Genomic DNA, 27,256 nt, shown 5'->3' on the forward strand with positions numbered 1-27,256 from the left:
ATTCTTACAGCGATGGAGGATGGATGCGTCTGTGGGCTGAATGATAACATGACTCCAGAGATCCTGGGAAATACTGTGGAGCATCTGTCACTCCACGGAGCACTGTGAATTGCAGCCATTGCCAAAGAAAGGGCTGACGCTGCAGTGTCAGGTCCCTGTAATTAGAGGAATTCAGTAAATGAACCCTAACTTGAGAAAGGAAGCCAGTACTGTTTAGGGCAATCATCCTGCCTCTCCACCATCTTTATTACACCTTTAACAACATTATTGCTGTGTTTTTGAAATGTTGTATAGCTCTGGATCATAATTCGGGTGTGAGCCTTCCTCTGTTTTAGATATGACCTCTTTAAAATCACAGATTTTGTTGCACATGATTTAAATGCAAGCCTGCCTTATTTAATGTATTAATTGAACAACTCCTTAGGGAGTAACCATTAAGTCTCATGTTCTATGTTAAACCTTGGGAGTAGATTGACGTGAATACTCTCCCCATTTGTGTCCTCAAGGAGCTCATCGCCTAGAGAGGCAATCATGTTAATAAAAATACTGCAAAGTTGCCTGGTGATCCCAGTAATAAAGGGTTAACAAAGGACTAAGGAATCCCAGAGACTGAAGACACTAACTTTGATTAGGGAAAACTGTAAGACACCTTTTCATATCTTTGAGCTTGATCTGAAGGCTTAATAGAAACCTGCCGTGAAAATGTGTGAAGGGGCAGTCCAAGCATTGGAAACGAGATATGCCGAGGCTCCAAGTCCTACTGCAGCCTGCTGTGTTTGGAGTTTAACTGGGCTGGAGAGTGGGCGGTACCTAGAAGGGGTTAAACAGTGAGTCTGGAAGAGTCAGGCAGGGGCTAGATCATGATGAGGTCTGAACACCGTTTTGGGTGTGGATTGTATTCATTCTCTGTGGGGAAAGGAGGAGAGACTAGAAAGGACAGACGCAGATGTTTGTGGGACCTATGGTCATGACCTTGACCACGCACGGGACAGTCTGAACGAGGGAGAATAGAGAGGGAGGGCGTAAGCAGTCTCTGATCCAGGTGCCACCTGGGGGCCTTCGTACCTTAGAGTTTAATTGAAATTACCTTGTTCCACAACCTACCCCTGTTTTTGCCGCTGGTAGGAGGTTCAAATCCAAGACTTTGGGGAGGACAGAGAGGAGTCTTACATTCTCCTGGATTCTCTTACCTGTTAGATTCCAGGAGCAAATGTCCTCAGACCAAGTGTTCACAAGTTTAATGAGCCCAGTTCAGGTTGTGTAAGGATCCCATCACTTGGTGCCCAGATCTTAACCCCTGTCGTCACTCCTCTCTCTCCTTCCCATCGCTGCTCCTCGTTCCCTGCATTCTGATTGCCCAGTAAGTGGTGCAAAGATGTCTTGCTCTCCTATCAGAATAAACAAGCTCCCTCAATTTACGCAAAATCCTTCCATCAGATAGTTACTGCATTGCTCTCAGTGCTATGCCTCAGGGATCTGTGCGGGGCAGAGAACGGTGCATGGAAACAAGCCCTGCCTGTGCCCTTCTGGAGCTTATAAGCTGTGAAGAGGAGAGTGTAATCAAATAGCCCCACTGATACATGGGCTACTGTAAGTGAAAAGCTCTGTTGAGGAAAGGGGCACTGTGCTATGAGACGGGCCAGAGGAAGTTCCCCTGGGAGATCTGAGCTGAAATCTGAGGGACCCTCAGGGACCTAGATCAAGGGGGGCAGGAAGCACCCGTCCTGCTGATGCAACAGCCACACACGCGCGCTGTGCTGGGAGGCATTTACTGACACTGAAGAGCTGATGGCAGAACTGGCATCACCTTGCGAATCGCCAAGCCCCGAACCAGGCTGCTCAGCAAACCAGGGTTGGTGTGCCCAGCGTTGCAGCTCTTATTGAAAGAGCACAAATCTTTTCTCAAAAAGATTTCCTAGGCTTTTTCAAAGAAATGGCTCACTCTCTTAGGAGGAGCTAAACTGAATAAGATACACCAAACTCAGAAACATTTTCCCACAAAAATTTACCCAGTACCGATTATGGGTTGAGCCTACCATTCTAGGTGCTGGGCCGTAGGTATGAACAAAACAGGTAAAAAATCCCTGCCTTTGTGGAATTTTACGTTCTCCTCAGAAGGAAATAAAGGAGGCAAGGTAAATAAAAATGTACAGTTGGCTACATAGTAATAAGTGTTAAGGAGAAAAAAAAAGCAAAGTAATTATGTGAAAGTTCAAGGTAAGGGGTTTAATATTAGAAGGGAGCCAGAAGAGGACTAGCTCTACAGAGGGAGCTTGCAAATCACGACTTGAAAGCTCTGTTGGTGCTTGTCAGCCTCGTGGCCATCTGAGGATAAAGTGTTTTAGGCAGAGGGAAGGGAGCAGGTGCACAGTCCTGGAGGCAGGAGGGCACCTGGGTGTCCAGAGGAAGAGAAAGCAGCCGAGGGAACTGGGAGGGACTGGGGAGACCAGTGAGAGAGGTGGCTGGTGGCTCTCCTCTGAGCCAGATGGGACGCCGGTGAAAGGTTCTGAGCAGAGGAGAGACTATCTGAATTACACCAAGAAGCTTGCTTTTGCTACCCTCCTTCTCCAAGGTCGCAGGGACACAGTGGATGCCTAGGAGGGTTCTCCTAAAGTACACTCCAGTGGGACTTTCTGTCTCCATCCGAACCGAGAAGATTAAATACCCTTTTATTAAATAAGTGCTAAGAACAGTCTCTGGAGGGCACCTGGCTGCCTCATGTTGTGGGAGGAGGATGTCCTCTCGGAATACCTCGGGGCAGGAGGGGCTGGGGCGCAGGAGCGGCTGCTATTTATAGTAATCCCCCTTCACAAGGATTCATTTCATCAACACTTAGAGACACAGTTAGTGAATGAAGAAATGAAAAAGTAAACGAGTGGGTGGAGGTGACGTGTGTGGACTGAGCAGATTTACTAAAAGCTAAATGATTTGCCCAAACCTGTAGCAGCCGAACTAGAAGGAACAAGGTTTCAGTTTCTTTCTCAATTACGAGTCTCTTCACATCTTTGCTTTTTGGAACTGGGCACCTTTCCGTCTGGGAGTATTTCCATGCTTGTTTTGTCACTGGGTCTGAGCAGTGAATACAAAACACCGATCCTAGTCATCCTTCATGTTGATAAATCCTCAATTAGCCACCAGTTTAATTTGGAACGATCTTTTCTTTGCTTCTATGATGGTGAAGGGGGAACTACTTCCTGAGGAGAGACTTACCATGATGGAAAAATGGCAGAAGGTAGTTTCATAGAGGGGAGGCCTGGCTTAGAAATCAGCGTTCCTCTAAGGGGCTCTGCCTTGGGTTCACTGTGGTGCTAAGGTAGAGACACCCTTATATTTATGTCTGATGAATCTTAAATCATTTTGGCCAAACCCACCACGGTGGGCCTCCCTCTTGTGCTCTGACTCTGTCCAGGACGGGGCCTCAAAATGTTTGCTCTTGTTTTACAGTATTTTGGATATGCCTGAGAGCGGAGGATACATTTAAACACTGAAGTTGGACTGGATTTTCAATACAGGGAACTGTCTCTTGAATTATGTATTACATAATGAAGTGCACTCTTGGTGTAATTAAAGTTCCTTAATTCACAGATATATGTCACTTTTCACATCATTGAACACTCAAGGACCTCTAAATGAGCTAAAAGTAGAAGGTTGTGATTTTCTTTACAACTGTATTTTTCATTGGCCTTTATTGGAAAACTAGTCTGACAAGGTGTTTGAAGGACTCCTGCGAATGTTAAAACCTGCCTGTTGTTGATAAAGGAATTTCAGAAATCGCACGAGGCGTATCATGGGGCTGAAGAAAGGAAAACTAGTGCATTAAATCAATGCTTAATAAAAATTACCTGCTAATTCAGTTCACAAGACTCTCAACCTTCGTATTATGAGATAACATTCGTAATCACCCAAAAGTGAATTAGATAAGCAAACTTTTAATCCTTCATCAGTCACAGGAAACTTCGGCATGTTCACTTTACTGTCAAAATTGATGATTCCGCATCACAATTAAATGTTTGTTTTCAGTTAAATGGTTTATAAATCAGTTTTGTTTGCCCTTTTAATTAATGATTGATTGTTCTTCTATCAACATGATGGATTTCAAAACCATTGTGAATAAGACGGTGGTTTTGTGATAAAAAACGAAGGTGAAGTATGAAGATAAGAAAAAGTAACTTACCCCAAACAGATAATTATACTTTTAAGCACAGTAATCCTCAAAAAGTGACCCCTGTGGGGTCTGATCGAGATTTGGATCACCAAAGTTCCAAAGGATTCTCACCCAACTCTAAATTTTGCCATAATGTGAAAAATGCTTTTGACAGAGTTCTCAATTGGCAAAAGAATAGCATTATTATTGTCTTCCACTGAGTTCTTCTGCGGGTAGGTAAAGGCATGCATTTATTCACTTGCGATCTACTGAACCCTTATTATACCTAGATGTCGATAGATGCCAGGATCATCAAGATAAATGTAAGCTGTCCCCAGTGAGCTCGCCGTCTAATGGGGGAGACAGACCAAAAAGTTGCAAAGTGACAGAGGTGACAATAAGGGAGGTGAGAACAACTCTCTGGAGTAACGTAGAAGTTCAAAAAGAACTTCAGGAGAGAACATAAAGATGCCTGCAGTTGAGCCGTTAGGGACAAATAAGAATTAACCAGGCAGTCCAGGTGAAGAAGGGTCAAGGAGGGAAGGGCATTTTGGGCACAGAGGAAAACAGAGCACTGGATTTTCTACCTGGAAAAGCCTTTCCAGTCCATCAGGTCTGTGTTCTCTAATTCATAAGTGATGAAACTGAAGGTCAGAGAGGCGAAGTGCTTCTCCACGCCGCCTTTCTCCTCTTTCCCCTGGACAACTCCTGTTTGTTCTTTTGGCCTCAGTTTAGATCTCACTTTGCTACTGGAACATCCTGGAACACCTTTAAACTAAGGAGGGGCCCCTGCTCCGGGCCAGTAGCCCCTTGTCCTTCCCCGCCACGAGCACATGCCTCTTTCACTGTACTTGATTTGGGGGGATGTCAGTCTTTCTGCTACTCTGAAAGTGCTGGTGAGGCAGAAATACCACTCACCACTGTCACTCTGGGGCTTACCAGATACCTGCTTAATTAATTAATTAAAATGACATACCAGCCTTGTTGATTTCAACCTTCATCCTGAAAATCCCTTGAATGCCGTTTTTCAGCTTATGACTGAAATAAAAGAGTAGGGAAAGTTGAATTTAGTCACCAACAGGCATGGCTGTGCTTTTAAATATACCCTGAAGTATCGACTAACATAACTTACTTACATGGTGGGAATAATGTGCATCATTTACATGAGATTCTGCGCAAGGCAATTTTCATTAACTAAATGTTAAATTTAATATTGACGTCAAAATTTAACGAGTGAAAGAAAACTTGTTTTGTGATGGATTATGCAGGTCCCTTTCTATCTCCAATGTCTACAATCCTACAGCAAACTGAGTTTTAAACATTATGAATCATTCCTCTTACAATAATCCATGTGGGTGGCAAAAAGAAATAAGAACATAAAGAGAATAAATGCAGGATTCCTGGAGTTATGTAAACTGGAAAAACTTGTCTAGGACTACGTGGTGACTCATTCTTATAAGAATTAAATAAGGTTTCTGAAAGATAAGTTTTAGACAATAAATAAAAAGTTGTACTGAAAATAAAAGCAGCCAGTAGTTTTTTTTTTAATCTCCTGTAATATAAATGTAATGTCATAAATGGACAATTAAACAAAATCCAAGGCATAGACTTAACTGATCATGGGACTAGAATAATTTTATTTTAGTGAAATAGACAAACTTCTTTTCTTGCCCCTGAAAGGTGAATATCCCCTGATGCTCTGCCCTTAATCCTCTTTGATGAGGCTTTCTTTATTTTTGTTGGAATCGTTATCAAAATTTTTATCCTTATTTTTCCTGGATGCCTCCCTGATATCTCAAATGTAGCAAGTTCAAAACTTAATTAAAATGTTTGATACTTTTTTGAAAACAGATATTCTCTCTTTCCAAAACATTTTCTCCTGTTGACAACTCTACTTTTATAAATGGAATAATTATTCTTATAATTACCAAACTTTGAATTAATTCTAGGACATTCTCTTCTGCTTTTCACACCTCACAGTATTATCAAGCTTTGTTCATGCTTCTCCTGAAATGTCTCTTGACCTGTCTCTTCCATGAATGCCTCTGCCATTGTTTAAAGACTCTGGCTACCAGCCTCCTGGGCTATTGTGTTCAAATCTCTCAGTTTCCTTCCCATCCTGAGCAGAAGTGCCCAATTAATCCTCTGAATGCAAAGTTGTGATCATGTCACTTTTTTTTTTTTTTTTTTTGTGCTGCAGCCTTCATTTGCTTCTCCTTGCATGATGGACAGAATCAAATCTCAACAGCGTCTTTGGGGACTTTCACAAACTGACCACAGACTACTTTGCAGCATCATCTGTCACTCTCTGCTCGCGTGGAGCTTAAACACCAGCTGAACTAGCTTATCCGCTATTTTCACACACACCATGACCCCGCCTCCCGGCGCTGGCCAAGTTAGCCCCTTCTACTCTCTGACCTATCAGAATCCTGCTCTGCTCCATGCTGTTTCCTCTGAGATTTTTTTTTTTTTGGATGCCCCTCCCCACACCGTGATAATTGCTTGCAAGGATGCTTGCAACACCGAGCTGTTTTACGGAAATCATTTTAATTTTCACAATAATGCTATAATACAGTTACGACTTTGCCAGTTTCACAGTTTATTTAGTCAACTGGGAAACACTTGCTGGATACCTAATGTAGGGCATTCACGATGTTAGTTACAGGAGATGGAAAACCCTTGCAGCTGTGGTTTTTGCCCTGAGCTAAAACTTAGAGAGATTGAAGGTCTTGGCCAAAATCAGTAAGTGTCAGAACTCAGCATTTCCTTATTTGTTCGACCTACTCTACACCTGATTCTGACACATTTTAAAACGTATGTGTGTGTGGCAGGGGAGGGGCGTGTGATTGAGGGGTAGCTGGGATGGCTGGGGGCAGTTGAAAGAGCTTCCAGGGAGTTTTGAAGGCTCATTCTCCTAGCTGACACCACTGTGTTGAACTATACATAGCAAAGCCCCCACCTTACTCTCTGTGCGATTCGTTTATATATTCAGCACACATTGCCCTGATTATGGTTTTTTGCTTCTTTAAGGAGGAAGGAAAGTCACACCGACCGACTGAATAGCAATATTTTGCTAGACATTTTGTGTACGTTATCTCCGCAATCTCGTAACAGTCACTCAGAAGGGCATTTTAATCCTGATATGACACATAAAGAGCCAGAGACCCAGCTGGGGAAGGGTAGAAGTGGACCCTGCACCCAGCCTGTGTGTTCCCAGGGCCCTGCTCTCTCCACCACCCCACGCAGCCTCCGTGTCTGCATGGGAGCGTGGACTCCTTAAAGAGAGGGACCGCCTTTCCCCTCTTCTCCCCTGCTTAGCACAATGCTTTGCACAGAATGCGCTCTCTTCATACGTTTGTCTAAGGAGTGAAGAACCAAAGCAGACCAGGCAACATTCCTTTGTTCAGGGAAATCAAATGAGCATCAATGTATAAAGCCCTTGAAGAATAAATAAGCCATCGGAAATTATAATGTCAGACTACATTATTACATTTCACAGTTTTTCACAATTTGCACATTCCTACTGATCCATGAAATAATTTAATTACATAGATTATTGCATTATGATATAGTTCGGTACTGCCATTTTCCCTAGCATGTTGTTGGATGGAGATAAATTCTTTCTCAGAAAGAAAATACATAACAGAAGAGTCTAAATGAAGATGAAAGGACTTAAATTCAACTCTTCCATCCCCAGGACAGAACAGGCTGGTTCCCTCCAGCATCGTTTAATGATTTTTTTTTCCAGGCCAGTATTCCAAGTGAAGAAGCTTCAATCATTTCTCAGGGAATGCTGTGGAGAAATTGAGATATTTTAATGGAAAACTGTTCTGGCTAATTTTGTTTCTTTTTCTTTTTTTCTCTTTTGGAGGGGAACATATTCTGACAGTTATCCTCATTGAAACTCTCAAGGAAATCAGAACCTTAAAAATGCCTTTCTAATATATTTCATACTCATCTTATTGTAAATATAATTCATTTATCTTTCCTATTCATTCTAGGTAACTATTTTTATTGAAGTTTGGTCTGTTTGTCCACATACAGATATTATATCCCTTTGATATAAAAACAGCCTGTTTTGTGTAGTTCTTTATCTTTTAAGGCATTTTAATATTTAATTTTACCTTCATTTGAGGTTCGTAAAGCTCCTTGTCAGACTTTCTGGTTTCAGTTCGCAGAAATGTGATCAGCTTACGTCAGCTAATGGGGGTTATGGAGATGGATAGGGAAATCTTCATACTCTTGTTGGTGGAAGTCAGAGAACTCAGATTTCAAAATTTACATCATTGATTGAATATACTTTTTACAGTACATTTAAAGCAGGTCATTTTTTTCCCCCTTGATAGCTGTGGTGGACGTTTGTCTCAGTGTCTCTCTGCCTCTGGATTTACTCTCTTCTCTTCTTAGAACTTCATGGTTACCACTAACTCATGATTTCTACCAATTCATGGGTTTTGTTTACTGGCTTCTCTCTGTGTTTCTTTTGACTTTAGTTGGTCCTATGACCTGCGTGTTTCTCTGTATCTAGGAATGTTGAGGCAGCCTGTTTTTGTTGATTTCATGTGAAGCATGAATCTCTAACACAGACACCTAAGGGTAAACTGTTTCCAGCAACTTGCTCAGGATGGGGCTGTGAGTGTGTCTAGTACTCTCCTTCTGCAGTAGAACTTGGCACTGTTTGGATATGACAAATGTGGAAATGAAATCTCAGAAAGTTTGCATGATTTGTACATATCCACCCAGCCACTGGAGGCAGACTGAGAAACAAAGCACAGTTTTCCCGAATCATATCCAGTGGTCATGTAACTAACTCACTGAGCAAAGCTATCTTACACACTCTTAGCTTGTTTTAACTTAGTATCATAAGTGCCTCTAATAAGTTACTTATCTTTAGAGCTATAGTTTCTTTATTTGTAGAATAGGAACCTCCTAGAGTTGTTGTAAGACTAAATGAGATGATACCTATAAGGCTGTTAGCACAGTGCTAAGGGGCTAATGGCTTGTAACAATGTTTTTAGACTCTAGGGCATCTGAAATATTTGAGCATTTGCATCTTATAATTTTCTTTTTTCTCCAACATTGTCCACAGCTCTGTTTATTTTCTCAGTTGTTGTCCTTTGTAAAAATATTCTCCCTTTCTTAAAACTGTCAGACTAGGATGATTAGACGAATTTGAGGAGGATGATGGTTAGCTAAGACTTATTGAATAGTAATCTGCTAAGCACTTTACTTATATTATGTCACTGAATTTTTATAACATCCCTCTAAGATGTATACTTTTTATTACCCTCATTTACAGATGAAGAAGCTGAGGCTCACAAAGTTTAAGTCACAAAGCATTGCAAGACACAGTTCCATCTGACTTCAGTGATTATTCCAACAGGTGTCTCTCTGACCTGTGCCTGGCCAGTTGATCATTTTCTTGTTTGCTTTGTTTTTGTTTTAATACAGACCTGGAAGGCAAAACTCTTTGTGTCTTTGGATGCTCAGCTTTAAAGACATTGAACCCAAAAGATGTAAATGGCTATGTTTCCAGTATTGAGGGTAAGCCAGTCTGAGAATGAACTGACAGAAGAAGAAATAGAGCAGAGTAGGGAAAGAGGCCTAATTACATACTTGGTTTCTGTTGTCCCTAAGTAGCTGTACCCTCACTTTTAAGTACTTTGGATAGGATTAAATTCAGTTAGACACAGCATTTAGCACTTTTTTTTTTAAAGCTAATTCAGCTTGCTAGTAAAACATTTTGTCTAATAAAATACTCTGCCTGTTAAAGTAAAAAGAAGTGGAGTACAAGACTATACAGCTTATAAAATGAGAAAAATAATTCCAGTAAGAAAGAAACACATAGAAAGACATTAAAGTTAGAGATACATAAAAAAAATTAATGGAAAAATTTTAAAACTGCACTGTAGAAAATGATTAGTAAAAATGGTGAGTTTTAGGAATTAAAACTTTATGATTTTATATATGAACATGATTAATTCCATAATAAGATTTTGTGTTCGTTTCACGGTCATCATGCTGATGCTAAACTTTATATTTTCTTTATTTATTAATTCATTCTTCTTCATTCATTCATTCACTAATTCATTTATTTATATTTATTTATGTTAACTTCCTTATTCATTTACCAGCTACTATTTATATGTTATGGTATTCGGTTTTTCTGTTAACTAGAATAGAAAAACAAATATGACATTGTCCCTGCCTTCTTGGAACCCACAATCTAGAGATGGAAATAGATAATTACAGCATAATCTGCTAGTCCTGTAGAAAAGGCAGTACTATGGTAGCAACAAGGACCAAGTGATTTTATTGAAATTAAAACACCATGTCAAGGAAAACCTTTGTATACATGACATGAAAAATAAAAATCATAATGCAAGATGGGTTAATAAATCTGACTCTATAAAAATAACAAAAATGTCAAAAGCAAATGACATTCTAAAAAAATGTTAGTCTTTCAAAAAACTAGTACATGTAATATACAAGGAACTCTCACACTGATAAGAAACTAACAATAAAATGGGCAAACTTTCTAAATAAAGCTGCCCAAAGAAATAGAAATGCCAATAAACACACAAAAACACAATACAGTACATAATAGACGATACAAATTAAGACAGTAATAAATAATTTTCAAATATTAGCTGGGCAAAGATTAAGATTGATAATACTGATTCTCTCTTGGTGAAGATATAAATGTGAGATATGAATGCTTTTTGGAGGCCAGTTTGAGAAAACAAAACAAAACAGAGATGTAACCCAGTAAATATTTTACTTTTGGCCCAGCATATATTTAAATTCAAAGATATAATACCAGCGCCGTATGTAATAGTATGACATTGGCACCGACATAAATATCTTTTAGCAGAGCCCTAATTGATGCTGTATAAGAGAACGGTATACAAACACTCACGTATACATAGGAGTGTTTGCATGAACATCAAATATGTACCAAAACATTGCTAGTAGCCATTTCTAAGAAGTGATTAGTGATCTAGGAAGAATGGGAAATCTTAATTTCTGCTTAGACACAGCTGCATATTTTGTCCATTAAAAAAGAGTCGGATTTAATCATATACTGAAAATATCATAAAAACAAAAATATTGTAAACAAAAGAAATTCCAACAAAAGAGGCAAAATGTGAATTTTTGTCTGAAGACAGTGTCACGGTAGCTTTCACACAGCAAAAAGACAATTAAATGAAAAGTGAAGTTGATCTTGTAAAGTGAATAAGTTGGTTTAAAGATACGTGTGGAGAGATTTTGCAGGGAGTGAGGAAGGGGGTGAGAAGGGGGTGAGAAGGGGGCAAAAATAGCCCAGGAAACAAAGAGAAACAGAATAAATTAATCACCTTCCGTTCCGGTGCTTTGAAATTCCAGAGTGCTATTGACGGTGGCTTAAGCCTTCATCACCAGATCTCTTGTGGTTTTGATACATGCATTTTTTCCAGAATCTTTCTGCTCGAGATTGCTTTATTGTTTAAGCAGAAATCATCGTCACCATCATCATCATCATCATCATCTTTATCAAATCTCACACAGAAATTCTTCTATTGTGATTTTCAGCACCACGAAACGGGATCTTTGGAATTACAGAAAAAAGCAACTTATCAGTTAATCGGATCATTCCCTTTCCCCTCTTCTATACCATCGTCCTTATCACTTGGTGTCATCTATTTCTAAATGACTTAAATGGTGCAGCTCCTCCTTCTCTTGTAGGACCAAACTACCAGATAACAGATCTGGTTTTCTGGACATGCTCATGATGTCCAGCTAAAACACACTGGCCTCTAGTCACAAGTCCTGACTTCTTTTATACCTTTCTTCATGATATTTTGTAACTTCTCTGACCATCATTTTCTAAATGTTCTTTGGATATTTTTGAATGGATATATCATTTTTCTTCTGCTTGTGTTATCATTTCTTGATTTATCTAATGAATTTTTTTGTTAATTGAATTGTGGCCATAACATTATATAAACTATAATACACTTTTCTGGAGAAAATAAATGCTGAAGTCATTAATTTTATTGTGCACAACAACATCCGATCGCAATGTTTAATTATAAAGCCAGATTTCCAACACTTAGAATTTTTTCTAGTAACACCTTTCTTTTGATATGAGGTAGTTGCTGAGAAAGAAAGGGTTCTCTGCATTCTGACACATGCTTTAAAATTCATGGCCATTTCTCATACCTTAAAAAGCATTTGGTGGGCTGTATAAGGGAAAAGGGGGGATGGGCGGCAGGCGCAGTAGGTTCTGCATTAGCTCGTTAAATACTAAAATACCATTTCTATTTTACATAATTTAACGTGGCAAACTATAAAAAAGGTGAAACCGGCAACCCCTAGGCATGCGTTTTAAAACATCCTCATTTAGATGCTAATTTTGATTCTAAGTGTATGACTGGCTTAAAAAAAAAGCCATTAACAACAGGGCCAGATTACTTAAAAGGGATTATTAGGCAAATATGTGAGGGTGTTCTGATACCAAGTGGCCTCTTTATGGCCAAGTCCAACTACCTGAAGCAAAAAGGGATATAAGTATTTGTTTTAAAATAAAAGAGAAAAATCATATAACAGAATTTGACAAAGAAAAAAAGAGAAAAGTTGATAATAATCATCCAAACATAAATCATACAGCTGAAAAACAAGGCTACCTTTTCCCTAGTGCTAGACGGACATGAATGACCGTAACATCTACAGCGTTCAGAAATACAAGTAGCTAGATATGATGGTGAAATGAGCTAATAAAAATCCGTTTAATAACAGCTTGATACCCCGCCTTTTGTGTGAATAAAATCCACCATGGCAGAAAAAGTGGAACAAGGGAAATGACAGACAAGAGGGGAAGTCTGCAATCTCCAGCTGAGATCGAATTTACGACTGGCAAAAATGATGCTCTAATGATACTGAAATGAAACCTGTCGGACAAAAGAGAGATACATAAATGTATCCTACTGCATAAATAAGTGAGTAAAAGGGGATAGGCAGATGGTTCTGTAAGTACATCCTGGCCGAGGAATGCTGAACTGGCCTTGAAGATGGTGTGCTGCCAAACTCAGACAAATTTCTCAGTAAAAGGAGGACAAAGGAAGTTTAACCAGCAGAGCTAAAGCATGCAAACCCACTGAAACAGTTACATCTCACCTTTGAACTTATTAGACAATTAGTCTTTCTCATTTCATAATTGACTTTCCTGCTTTCAGTCTCTTACGGATCAAAGTTCTTCTCCATGAGGCTGCCAGATTAATTTTCTTAAATGGCTTCTTCTTGTGCTGTTGCTAATTGCTTAGCAGTTTTATTTCTTCGCAAGAATATAAACAGTAAAGAGACAGGAGTTGTTTCTTACCCGTTTTGTCCTGTACCTTGTAGAGGGTTTTGCCTGTTATAACGTAATATATTCTTGTTGAATGGATGGATGGATGGATGGATAGTTTTAAATTCTTCCTCATTGGTCTACTGAATGTTAAAATCATATTTGCTCTGAACATCCAAGGTCCCTTTTATCTTTCCAACATTCTTTCCTGTTACATCAGATTACACATTATCCTCCAGCCAAAATGGATGACTCACTGTTTTCTAAATCCACCCTCCTTTCCCTCTTCATCTGTGTGCCTTGGCCCATGCTGTGAACTCCATCTGGAATATCATTTCTACTTTTCTGCATATCTGCCTCCCTAGGTCCTCCCTGCTTTCAAGTTCCATCATAAACATCAGTTTCTCCATGAAACCTTCCTCCTGAGTGAGTGTAATCTCTTTTTTCAACTTTTCTGATGCTTATTCTTTTACTATAGTCTCTCCTTTAATTAAACTCTAAGTCTGCTTCTTTTTCTTCTTCTTATTGCTGTTATTTCTCTTTCTAAATTTTCTTTTGTTTTATTCTTGCTATTTGACCCTAACTTTCTTAAGGACAGGAAGTTGAGGATTAGTTATCTTGCTGTCTCTTCCATATTGTTTCCAAACTGCAGATTTCAACCCATTAGTGAGTTTCAAAGTTAATTTAGTGGGTTTATCATTATTTTTATTAAATGGATTGTAATAATAAATTATTAATTAGAAGACAATAGAAAATATAAGGATGTATCACATACTAAAGTTAAGTATTATTTCATAAAATTTTGAGTCATATAAATACCTTTGCAAGTGTATTACTATGTCATAGTATAAAATATGTTCTTTACTGTTTCTCGCAATTAAAATTTTGAAAATCACTTCCGTGTAGCATTTAACTCAGTTAATTGTATGCCATAGGCAATCATGAGTTTTTTTTTAATGAAAGAATGGATTTTCATGAATTTCCTCTTTTGCTTTAAAACACCTGTATGCACCATCAGTTATACATATTTGTGCAGGTAGACTTAGTGTCAAAATAACACTGACAACCCCCGCTTCAGTTCAGGAATGATGGAAGACTTAACGCTGACGGTACTGTTTAAAAACAGGAGAGGAAAATTTCTACTAAAATGGAAAGTATTGTTACTTGTCAGAGAGGCACTTTAATGCTCAGATTTTGAGGTTTTTCTGTTTGAATAGTGTGGTCCATTTCTATTCATTGCTAATGCTTTTTGTTTCTTAATTCTAGTCTCATGAAAAGGCTCTAAATAAATGTAGATTTCAATTAAGAGTCTAGACTGTTATTTATAATTAACCATCCTAATAGTGTGAGATTGTTTTCTAGCCAAATGAAATAGAAATGGTGGCTTTTACAATAAATTCAGAGTTGCAGCTTGGAGCACGTTTGACTTTCTGTTATGCCAACACAGCTGGAGGCAGATGGTGACAGTGGTTTCGAGCAGCCCGCCCATGAATAATGGGAGGCAAGGGGTGCCCAGCCCTGCAGGAGGGCTCTGGCCCTGCCCCTTTGGGGAGGGATTAGGAAACACCTCTTTGTGTTTAGAATATTGTTAGCCCTGAACAGGTTCAAGACCCTCCACTAAAGAGCAGGAAACAGTGAGGGGGCAATGCAGATGGAAATTAAAGTGATTCCTTCGCACATGAACACCTACACCCTTTCCCATGCCTCCTGTCAGGCTGGTGGAGGGGAGGGAAATGCTTTCCTCAGCCCTCTTAGGGTCCCTCGCTGGGCCTGAAAATTAAACTGACAAAAACAGACTAACAGGAGAAAAGCATAGAAATTTATTTAATGTAAGTTTTACATGACCTGGGAGCCTTCATCAGGAAGTCAAGATTCAAAGAAATAGTTAAGCGGGGTGTTTTCGTACTATGTTTGATAAGCAGTAAAAAGTCGTGGGGAAACATGAGAGGACAAAAGGGTGCAAGCTCTGGGTAGTAAACTAGGGGAAAATGAGCAAAGTCTGTGCATTCTGCTTCCTCTCGGCATCTCTCTGTCTCTGGAGATAAGGATGCCCCTGTCCTCCAGCCATAAGGAAGCACTTCTCACGTGAGGGTCTCAGCACCTGCTTCAGGAGAGAAAGGACAAGTGAGAGTGCCTCTCGTGCTTGCCACTTCTCAAATTCCTTCAACTTAAAATAACCTGTATTCCAGGGTGTCATATTTTAGGGAAGCATGTTCTGAACCCCGTCACTGACATGACAACCAGAGAAGACTGCACTGGCCTTTAAGAAATTTTAAAGAGGTTTAAATTCTTTAACTTGAAGGTTATTGTTTATATGAATTAGAAGCTTGAAGTCAATAAGAATTATTATCCGGGAGATAGTATTCAATCCTCCAGACACAAGAGAGTGAAAATAATTTTGTTAAAATGTTAGCATGATTGTCCCTTAGTCCTCCTCTGAAATATTTGGTTGCGATGACTGTAGATTGTCCTTTGGCATCAAATGTCAGCAGGTGGCCTCGTGCCAATCTTTAACCTAGAGCACGCTGTCCAATATGGTAGTCACTCACCATATGTGGTGATTTTAATCCTAATTTAAATGAACAGAAAGAAGATAAATCAAATTCCTTAATTGAACTAGTCACACGTCAAATGACTATTTAGACAAAATATTCATAGATCCTTCGTGTTTACCCTCCTGGCCAGTAGAGATACAGAACCTTTCCATCATTGCAGAAAGTTTTATGGGTAGCACTGTTCTAGAAATTTCATCCTTAGTCCCACACTGTAGGATGCCAGGGTAGTATATAGGGTCCCTATGTCCACTTTGAAGAGTTGTATGCTAGCTGGAGCTATGTTCTATTTTAATGTCCACTTAATGTTGACTTAGTAACCCCCCCCCCATGCCCAACTTCTTTTTTAGGAATCAGAAGTACCCAAAGGCACTTTGTTCAGATTATTAATAGGTGGGGTAGAATTGACACTTTTGGGGGGGTAAATATTTATTTAGTTTTTAACTATACCATAGAATGTGCCAGGAATTGCAGATAGCACAGATATGCAGAGAGTCATGATCCCTTCCCTCATGGCAACAACATTGTAACAAAGGACACAAATAAAGACTAAATACACACCTCTCTAAGTGATAGAATTCCACTGGAGAGTAAAAGGGAAAAAATCTGAGAGTACTGAAGATGGTAATTCATTCAGTTTCAGAAATATTTAGTATTTTTACATCAAACTGAAGAAGATTCTCATTTGAAGGACTGGTCAGGGGAAAAAGCGACTCATTAATTGAGTCCATGCTGCCAGATTTTTATATCATTAGATTGCATAAAGGGTATTATTTTTATATTTATTGAAAGACAGCAGGGGGAGTTTCCTTGCAAAGAGTAAATGGGAATGGATGCCAACGTTTATTTTATTAAAAATTAAAATAATAATAAAAATAATGCTAATTATGCTAAACATCAATAATAATAGCAATGAACATTTAATCTTCCCAAGACCCCTATGAGATTGGAACCAATATTACCCCATTATGATGAAACTAATGTTTGGGAAAGTTAAATAACTTAATCAATGTCACACAGTAAAATGGGTCTTAGGACCCAGGTCATTTGATTAAGACATGGCGGTTTGACATGATACTGTCATACTTTGGAAGAAAGACTTGTCAGTTAGCAGTGTTCCAGGGTCCCTGCTGTCTGAAGATCAAAGTTCTGATTTGTAGCATATGCTGATTTCCACGATGGAAATGCTCCCACCATGGTCAACTTCAAGGAGCCAACATGACACCATCTAGCTCCCAGAATCTTGAATCTCAGCAATTAACTCGAGCCATCTCCCGCACAGCTGTGCTGGAGGTGACCAATCCTTCAGAGGGTCTGGGGGCTCCCACAACATGTTCGGCAGGGGCAGGGGTTGATCAGTGGATTCGCAGGCTCAGCAGGGATAGCATTTCACTGCAGGTCACAGGAAGGAAAAGAGAACGAATCTGGGCTAGGCAAAGACTGTTTGTGGTCTCAGGAAGGAAGAATTGGAATTTAGGATTGTTTGGCTGAGAAAAGGAGGAGCCAGTTGCTGCAAAGGATGTGGATTTGGTCTAGGGACTTATGAGATTAAAAACAAACAAACAAAAAAGCTTATTAATTAAGAGAGAGAGAGTTGAGGGCAGAAACACTTGCTGTTTTCCTTAGTTGAGAGAGAAAACAGGTAAGAACATAGTCATATTTTCCATTTCTGTGAATTCGTAGGAACTTTCCCATAGAAACATGTCTCTGAAGGTGATTAGACTATGAAAGTAAAAAGTGAAGTTCATTGCTCATTTAGCTGCCATAAACCACTTCTAGAATAAGATCTGATATATGTGCATGTGTATATATGCACATAGAGAGAGAGAGTTAATATGTGGGTATCTGAAAAAGCACCATTTGATGTATTGAAGCATCTAACTTCACATTTACCAAATGTTGGCCAGCCCACTCTCTCCAATGTTTACCTTCTGGAAACACGCAGCTTGCAAAGTGAATGGAAATCAGTTGTGTGCGCGGGCTCATCGGGCACTGAAGGATGTGGCTGGGCTGCAGCAGCTGCTATGTTCTGGCAGAGACCGGAATCATTGGGAATGCCGCAGACTGAGAAGCTTCCTGTCAACTGGTGGCACTTACCACCAGGGAGCAGAGGCCTTCTTACACCTGCTTTAATCTGCAACTTTAGGAATTTATTCATGTTTCCTGCTCTTCAATGTCTGCTTGTCTCATTCACAACAAGAAAAAAATCTACGGACAGACTGACCGTATTGCTCCTGCCGGGTCTGGGGAGACAAGTGTTGTGTATACGGATGGTGGGTTGGGTGGAGTTAGTTCCTTTTAAATGTTGTCCTGCAGCCCTCTGTTCCACCTGGACTAAGCCCTTGGTATATAGAGAAAATAGCAGCCTATGCTAGGGAATGAGAGTTTTTCCTCAGGGAACCCAGCAATGCTGTCACACTCCAGGGTGAGTGGAGAAAAAGGGAAACAGAAGGCACAGTTGTTTCAACTTCTTAGGGTCTCCCGATGTCAGCGTTATGATACTCTGTTGGTTAACACATAGAAGTGCTTGTAAGCCGTTCACACTCTGGTTCTTCTCCAAATAGAAACATGAACAATTGCTTCTTTGCGGGACACAAAAGACTTTTAAAAGGTGGTGTGGTTTTACATGAGGTTCTACTTCTCATTCTTTTCCTTCTTTTTATTGAAGTACAGTTGATCTACAGCATTGTGTTAATTTCAGGTGTACAGCAGAGTGATTCAGTTATACATATTTATACGCATTCTTTCTCAGATTCTTTTCCATTTTAGATTATTACAAGATATTGAATATAGTTCCCTGTGCTGTACAGTAGATCCTTATTGTTTCACTTACATATGGAATTTTAAAAAAAAAGATACAGATGAACTTATTTACAAACCAGAAACAGGCTCACAAACATAGAGTACTTCTGGCTCTTTTACGATAGCTGCCTCTCCTTCCACATCCTCACCATGTTAGAGCTTCTGAAAAGCTGAGGTCCCACACACAAGATCTAAAAGAAAAAAAAACACATGGGTTTACACGGGTCTGTTGTCTTTGGATTGCTTTATTTATTCAGTGTGTGCACACACATTTATTCTCCAGTCAGGTGGTAGTTAAATTCTGTTCTTGGTGTAGTCCTTAGAGTTAATGAGTTTTCGGAGAAATCAGTGCCTAATTTTGTTGTCTTTTCAAGAGCGTCAGCAAAGCTGCTCCTGAGGTTATTCCATTCACTTTATCACATAGGCTGAGGAGCTTGTCACACGTGCTGGGCAGTTAGAAGGATGCCTGTGTTGGTCAAACTACTGTGAAGTGTTTGTATTATGTATTTATTTATTTTCTCAGTACAGTCACGAAAATGGAGTCAGGAACAGGAAACGGGTCCTGTTCAAAGAATAGCATTTCATGGTCTACAATCAAACAGCTATTTCCCAAGAAGCCATAAAACTAGAGTCAATTCTATTATTCTATTACTTTTTACTGAGTACCTACAGGGTAATGTGGCAACATACTGGTTACTATCAAATACCCAAAGTCTAAGAAATGTGATAAATTATCATTGCCTTGTTTTAAGCCTTCTTAGTATTTGAAATATAAATGGAGATTAAAAAAAATTAATCCTCCCTCTACAAAACTCTTATCATTTCTCCAACTATTTCTCTGTCACTTCTCCAGGGGTAAGAAAGATTTGAGGATTTTAATTTTTCTTGTATTTCTTTTCACTTTGTTTAATAAATTGAGTAGTAACTTTCACAAATGATATTTTTAAGATTTAATTAATGACCTCATGAAATATGACATGCTAAAAAAATGGATCCAATGTCTGCCCACTATATAAGTTTAAAAATTGTAGAAAAAAATTTTATTTGAACTCAGATGTAAATATCACATAGGAGTTTTTTTCTTCCTTTTTTTGCATTCAATTCTGGAACTGAATATTTTGGTTAAAGACCTTAACATTTTCCATTTTTCCATGTAAATTGTAAATTAGAGTGTTATAGACAGATATATCACTAGTGTATAAAATGCTATCATAAATTAAAAAGAATCAGCAAAGTCAATTTTAATATTGTCACTTAAATCATTATTTCAAATCTCATTAAAGTTATTTCCTGTCATAACAATAATGGAAGCTAGTGAAGTGAAATGTATTTACTTGAGTTGATTTTTAGACAAAACTCAAGATTGTGTACTTCTGATATCCATCCTGTTTGACCCAAATAAGACAAAAGCGGGGGAAGGGGCTCAAGATGGTCTTATTTTGTCACAATCAGAAGTCTTCTTGATTCAGTATGTGGTCTGAAAATAACGCGCCAGATGTACATCCTATGGGAACTTTCCCATGGCTAAGTGATTTAGGGCACGAATCTGATGCATTTTTAGTAAGATAGATCTATGGAAACTGAGATTTTTCTGTTCAAGGGCTTCATGAGCTTGTTTCGTAGTTGTGTTGTGTAGTAGTACTGGGTGTTGGCTTTTAGGTTTAGCTTGAGGTTTAGTTATTTTTTTAAGTTGCCAATTTGTTAAAACTTTATTTTGGCGAGTAAAACACGTCCAAATCACTTGCTTTCGTAGTTTTAGGTTTTTAGACTGCCAGAATATTTTCAAAAAGTGAGTAAAATTTCACTAATAAAAGCTTTGAATTCCAACTTTTATAGTTTGGTCTGACAATGTGGATATAATTTGTGATGATTTTAAAACATGCATTGCTGTTCAAAACTCACTCAACAAAAATTTTTGTTATTGAAAAGAACATGTCCTTATATTTACCCTGAACTTTCCACATTTACAAAGTGCTTTCACATCAATGCCTTGAACAATGCCTGTTACACTTGAATGCAAATATGAATTCATGGTCTCATTTTATTCTCACAGCTAGTCTGAGAAACTCGGTTTTATTACTCCAACGTTTCAAAAGAGGATTCTGAAGTTCAGGAACCACAAAGGTTTTACTGGCAAAACTGAGTCCCCAAACCAGGATAAATTTATCCCTAATCTTGTCCTGTTTGCTCTACATTGTTAATGGATAAAATAAATTATAACACCATCTTGCCCACGAATGTCTAGTCTAGACGATATTACAACATGAATTTCACTATCAAACATGTTTTAATTTGTGGGAACACTCATACTGAAACTTCAGTAAATAAACTTTCAACATAGATTGAGTATCTACTACACACAAGACACCTAAGAAAACAGGCACAAATTCTGCCCTCTTGAAACTTATATGTAAAGAGAGAGAGAACCGATGAGCACACTAAGTAAGCCAATGACACAGTGAGTTAGCAGGTGTTAAATGCTGTAGATAAGTAAGCAGCAGGGACCTGAGAAGCTATTAGAATAATCCAGATGAGAAATGATGGTAGCACAGAAATGAGAAATAGCAACGTAGATGGTAAATGGCTGATATGTTTTGAATGTGCTAATGATAAGATTTGCTAAAGGATTGGATGTAGGGTGTAGGAGGAAACAACGAATCAAAGACAACTCCAAGATGTTTGGACTTAGCAACTCATATTATTGGATCGCCATCAACTCATAGAGAAAAGACTTGGGAAAGGCAAGCTTGGGAGAGGAGGAAGTCTGTTTTGGCCGCATTTGGTTTGAGACGTCCCTTAGCCATCAAGAGGAAATATGTAAGCAGTTTGGATGTGAGTCTGGAATTCAGGGGAGTCTGGACTAGATAGATAAATTTGGCTGTTATCAAGGTATATAAATGGTACATAAAGTTTTAACATTGGATGGGATCAATCACGGTGTGAGTCCAGACAGAGTAAGATGAAACAACCAAGAACTGAACCTCAGTCTACTCCAATGTTCAGAGGTTGAGGAGATGATAAATTAGGGAAGGAGGTGGAAAAGAAGTGACAATATGTTAGGAGGTGAAGTTGGAGCCAGGAAGCCAAGTGAAGAGATTGTTTCAAGGAGGAGAGATCAAATGCGATGAGGCTAATTTAACCATATAAACTTTCAGAAAATGGTTGAAGGGAAAAGCCTTTTTAGAGTGGGTCCCAGAGAGGGTGGAAAGAGAGGAAATGTTAATTAATACATAAACATCTTTCAAAGAAAGATCTATTTTAATGATCTATTCTAGAAAATTCTTTCACCCAAAGATAATTTCAGTAATAGCAACTGTAAACATTTGTTTATCCATTAGAAGCTCTGTAAAAAAATCTCATTTAATCCTTAAAAATGAAGGAGAGATTTAGAGGAAGTTTCTCAGCTTCATACATCTCTACCTGGACAGCAGGACCTGCCCATATCCGTTGGGTTCCAGTAATATTTCACTCAGAACAGCTCTTCATCAAATGGCTTATTTGGCCTCATATAGTCTTAAACTGAATTGGTACATGAAAGATGCTGGATGTTCATATGGCCAGGCTGGATTTTATAGCCTAGTTGGATCTGCTTCTGGCCAGCAATGTGACCTTGGATGTGTCACTTTATCTTTGTCAGTTTCCACCACTGTCAAATGGAAATTACAATGTTTCAAGCTCACAGAACTGAAATGATGATGAAATGGGAAAAAACTGTAGTTTTTGTAGCCTTATCTGGATTAACCCGATGATTTCACATCTATAATTAATTCTTATGTGTAAATAAAAATGGAAGACTCAACTTTGATTCCATATCTCTTCATGTTTGGAACAATAATATTTCATGGTCAATTGACAGCATTGACTCATTTTAAAGGTATTAATATAATAGTGTACACGTGAAACAGTCTAGTATGGTATAATACATATGCCGAGTAGATTCATGTAGAAAATGAAAAATTTCATTTGATTTAAGGAGCAATTTTCAAAAAGAATTCTCTGATGGTATATAGTGTTTATGATAAGCTTTTCATTTCACACTTCTATCTTTGGGTCACCAGAATTTAGTCACTTTTATAACAAAGAACCATGACCATTGTAATGGTGCTGTTGACATGTCTGTCTATCCCTGTCTAGATCTTTATCTATATCTATACCTATATATTATGAGTCACAGTGCCACCAGTTCCAGAAACTTAATCTTAGTTTGGCTGTATTTCTTTTATTTTTAATGAATCTGAGGAAGAAATTTTTTTAAGTTCATTTTATGGTTCAAGGCAAGAGTCATATGTAAAGAACAGGACAGTTGGGGAGAAGAAAGAGAAAAGAAAATCTTTACTATCAGGTAGATCAAATCTTATTTTAAAAATACAATTTTTCCAAGCAGAGGCTTCCAACTCTTTCAAATACATTGCATTGTGTTTCTCAGTGCCTCCCTTGTAGAGAGGACTCAACCCCTTAGAAAATCCTGGCTGAGAAATACACATGATGGTCTTCATTCTATCCATTCTAGAAACTTTTTATGATCCAATAATGTGAAAAATATGAACAGTTTAGATTAGCACTTCCCAAAGTGTGTTCCTTGGAACACGTACACCAGATAGGTTATCAGGAAGGGAGTTCTACAATCGATTGTATTTGCAGAATCCTGCGTTAAGTCATATTAATCACTGAGAGCTTTTAATATGTAAAAAAGGTGCATCGTGAATTTTCTAGCATATGCATCCTTATGTTGCTTGCTAAAATTATTTCATGATGGAATCTTCATTTTAAAAAACATTAACAATGCACACCTTCGGAGAGTCAATCTAGAACAAATTAAATCCCTTCCAAAATATTAGCACTGTTGTTCTTCATCTTCACCCACATCTTTCCTCAGTAGCAATGCTTGCACAATCACAGCAAGGCTCGGGCAGCCCTGCCTGCCTTCTTGCTTCTCTCAGTCTGCCTCTGGCACCGTCACTTCATCTTCTACAAATAATACTGGACAGAACTGAGGCACTGTTGATTCAGAACCTCGGAAACCAACTGATGGTTCACTCCTTAGGGAAGCAGAACCAACCAGTACAAATGGCTTTATTGGATGGTGGGTCAGCTTCATGAGAAAATATCCTGCAGGTGAGAAGGAGAGAATCTGAGGCTGATGGATGACCAAACAAGAGAGTAGTTGAGAGGAGAATTAGATTTGCTTTTGCTCCTGGGGAGAGAGAGAAACCCCGAGATCTGTCATGAGGTTTTAGAAAACATGAGGCAAAAATTCGTAAGCAAAAGGCAAGGCAGGTTTTCAGCATTTGGTTTTAGATGCAGACCAGGTGACAAGATGTAGGGCTGAAAATGTTTAATACATCTCTTAAAATTTTTATAAAGTTTATTTTATTAATGCCATTGGGTTTCACAAGAAAAATTCCTTTCATAATTCTTAAGGTTACTATAAATTCCTCATGCACTCAGATAGGTTGATTGACTATCTTAATCCCTTGGAAAAGTTACTCCAAAATTGCTCCAGTTATTGTGAGATATTACAGCTTTATAAGAGGGTGGGTTAGAGAGAGCCCTTTAGTGCAGAATGATTAGGCAAGTCAGACTTCATGGTGATGATTTCCCTGGACAAATCATTTAGTATCTATTGACCTAATTTTCTTCATTAGTGGAAGGGGATGCTGAGGAGGAAGGAAGAGAGAACACACACATCCACAAACAAGGAAAGATTCTTGGCTGATTAACAGCAGACCCTGTTAGGGCAGAGTCAACAATGACAGTGCAATGATTCCTGTCTTCAAAAAGCTTTCAACAAAATAGGAAGAATCAAATGTGTTACAAAACTAACAGCGGCACACTAGGGGAATTCAGAGGAGGGAATGCTCATTTTCATGGGAGCTCTTGAGAGAGCTCCCTGGCGGTAATCTGTGCTAAAAGTTATGACTAATAGGTATGGTATCAATGCCAAGAACTTGGAATGATTAAATAAGAAGTTCAGACTAAACAAGAACAGCAGCAATGTTAACACCTTTCTTCCCACCCAACTGGCATTGGGAAGGCAAAAGAGAAGGAAATATGAGAGAACAGTTTTAGAAATGAACTCAATAGACTATTGATTAAAAATGGGGCTGAGGAAGACACAGCAATGATGTAATATCTCTAAGATGTGCCAGATAGCAGCAGGTGGCTTTGAGACTCAGTGGATGGGATTATTAATGAGGAACAGGAAAGTCAAGAAAGGGAGTATTTTTATGCCCAGAGAAGGTGGAGTGGAGTGGTGGAAAGTATATTCTATTTGAAATGAGAAGCTGAGATTTGGATCCCATCTTGGACAAAATGTAACTTCTGTGAATTTATTTTTCTTAGGTAAAACCTCTCTTGCAGACTGGTTAAATGAATTATATGAAAAATTTATGGAAGTTTCTATTTCATAATTGGTGCTTTATAAAAGTTTGTTTGGAATTGAATCTCTGGGTTGGAGGGGAACGTAACTGTAGTTTACCTAGGTCAGTTATTCTTTCTATGTTTGAAGATGTTCCCCAGCTATTGCACCAAATGGCCATTCTGCTCTTACTTGGACCACTCCAGGGACAGGAAACCCCCCCTACCCTGCAAGATACTCATTTTATCTATGAACAGTCCTGAGTGTGAACAATCTTCTGTGCATTGTGTGAAGAGTCTTGCTAAAGGACCTATTCTCAAACCTGGCTGTGCATGAGAAGAGCTTCAGCAGTTTAAGGTCCTCATGAGATTCGTATTGGATTGATCTGTGGGCACAGGTATTTGTATTTTATAGAGTTTTTAAGTGATTCTGATTAAGGAGATTCTTTGATAAGAAGTAGCCTAAACTTCACCCACAGGTCTACTATGATTAAAAACAAAATTGCTGCTGTGACCTCAATGACTGTCTTCTCCAAGTAGAATGTGAAATTATCATGGGTAAAAGTGCTTTGGAAAAACAAAGAAATATAATACATAATCTTGAGATGAAGGAATTTTCTTAAGAAAATGGTGAAATTACAAATAGTTTTTAATCATAATAATAATTATTACTTAATGAAAATTTTCTTCTATATTGAATGCCTTATTCTGTCTAATATTTATATTTTATTATTTTCTCATTACACAGTTAAAGCTTAGAAAAGTTGCTTCTTTCCCAAGGTCGTAAAATGGCACAGCCAAATTTCAAACACATTTTTTTGTCTTATTTAAAAACTAAAGATTTTTTTTTTCTTTTGTAGACAAGAAAAATCTTCTAGGAACCTCATGGATGTGGCACCTCAAGGAATATACATGTCCCCATTTAAAAGTAAGCACAAATATTTCATCTACTAATGTGTTTTCGTTCATCAGACCTCTACTTGTTTGCATTTTTATTGTCATCATGTTACCAGGTGTGTATTAAACAGCAAAAAAATAGACTCCAAAGAAGGAGTCATTTGAATTTTCTTCTGGAAATAATTTCCTATGATCTTAGCTCCCTAGAGGAGCCTTGTGGGGTTAGCCTGAAAATTCAGAGAGAATGGGATGGGGAGCGAAGAAAGAGAAGAGTGAGGCATGGAAGACTTTTTGTCTGTTTCAGTTTTGTTCAGAGCTAGCTGTGGTAAGTCTCTACATATTAGGTCTATGCCAATTAATTCTGAATCTGCCAAGAGTTGTTTTATATATTGAAAAATTTTAAATAACATATGAATAATTGTCTTTTTAGAGTGTATGCTTTTTTTTTTCAGTCGTGTGATTTTTAAGCCTTACACAATATAGACCTGAGTTCTAATTTTTCCAGACTGAAATATTCCTACTATGGTGATTGTCACCACAGGAAAAAAAGAGACTCATAGATCTTGGGTTCCTTAACCAGTGTTTCTCAACCCTCAATGCAATCTAAAATCATTTAGAGAAATTCAAGAACTATTGATGGTCAGCTTTTACTGGAGACCGGTCATAATTAACTGAACCTGTGAAATGGTACTTACGCCTATATTTTGAAGCTGCCAGACGATTCTGGTGGGCACCAGGGTTGAGAACTATAATTTAGCTCCATGTTTGGAATCTAGCATGAAATTGGAGCCTGTACCACAGTTGTAAATGGAAAACAAAAATGATAACCAAAACAAAACTGAGCTGTCAGTATCTGTAATCCTTAGGAGAAGTGCTGGCTATGAAGGGTAAACTGCCTCCACATAATAAATTTATGAAATTTATATGAGGAGAAAGAAAGATTTTTAAGTAGAAATATGAATGATTCTCAGAGAAACAGAAGTAGTGCTCAGATAACACTTGAGAATCTGAGGATAAAATTACAATTCAAACATCACCTGGGTAAAGTCTAGCTTCTTAATATTTTTGTATTAATGAATCTGAGTTTATTTTAATCCTGATTCTTAAAAAGCTAAAATTTCACTTAATGCTACAATTTTGGTTAATGCTCTGTTTCCAAACAGAACAATTTCTCTTTAT

At 38.3% G+C, this 27,256-nt stretch overlaps 1 long non-coding RNA gene across 2 annotated transcripts in view; it reads left to right on the top strand.

The window, feature by feature from the left end:
* LOC140690260 (uncharacterized) overlaps positions 1–27,256 on the top strand; it is a 263,766-nt gene that overhangs the window by 131,817 nt on the left and 104,693 nt on the right. For both annotated transcript variants that reach the window (XR_012065471.1, XR_012065473.1), the window contains exon 5: positions 26,041–26,108. This is a non-coding gene — a long non-coding RNA (uncharacterized lncRNA). The remainder of the gene's footprint in view (positions 1–26,040; positions 26,109–27,256) is intronic.

The sequence above is a fragment of the Vicugna pacos genome, chromosome 29, assembly GCF_048564905.1.
Source record: "Vicugna pacos chromosome 29, VicPac4, whole genome shotgun sequence".
Classification (NCBI taxonomy): Eukaryota; Metazoa; Chordata; class Mammalia; order Artiodactyla; family Camelidae; genus Vicugna; species Vicugna pacos.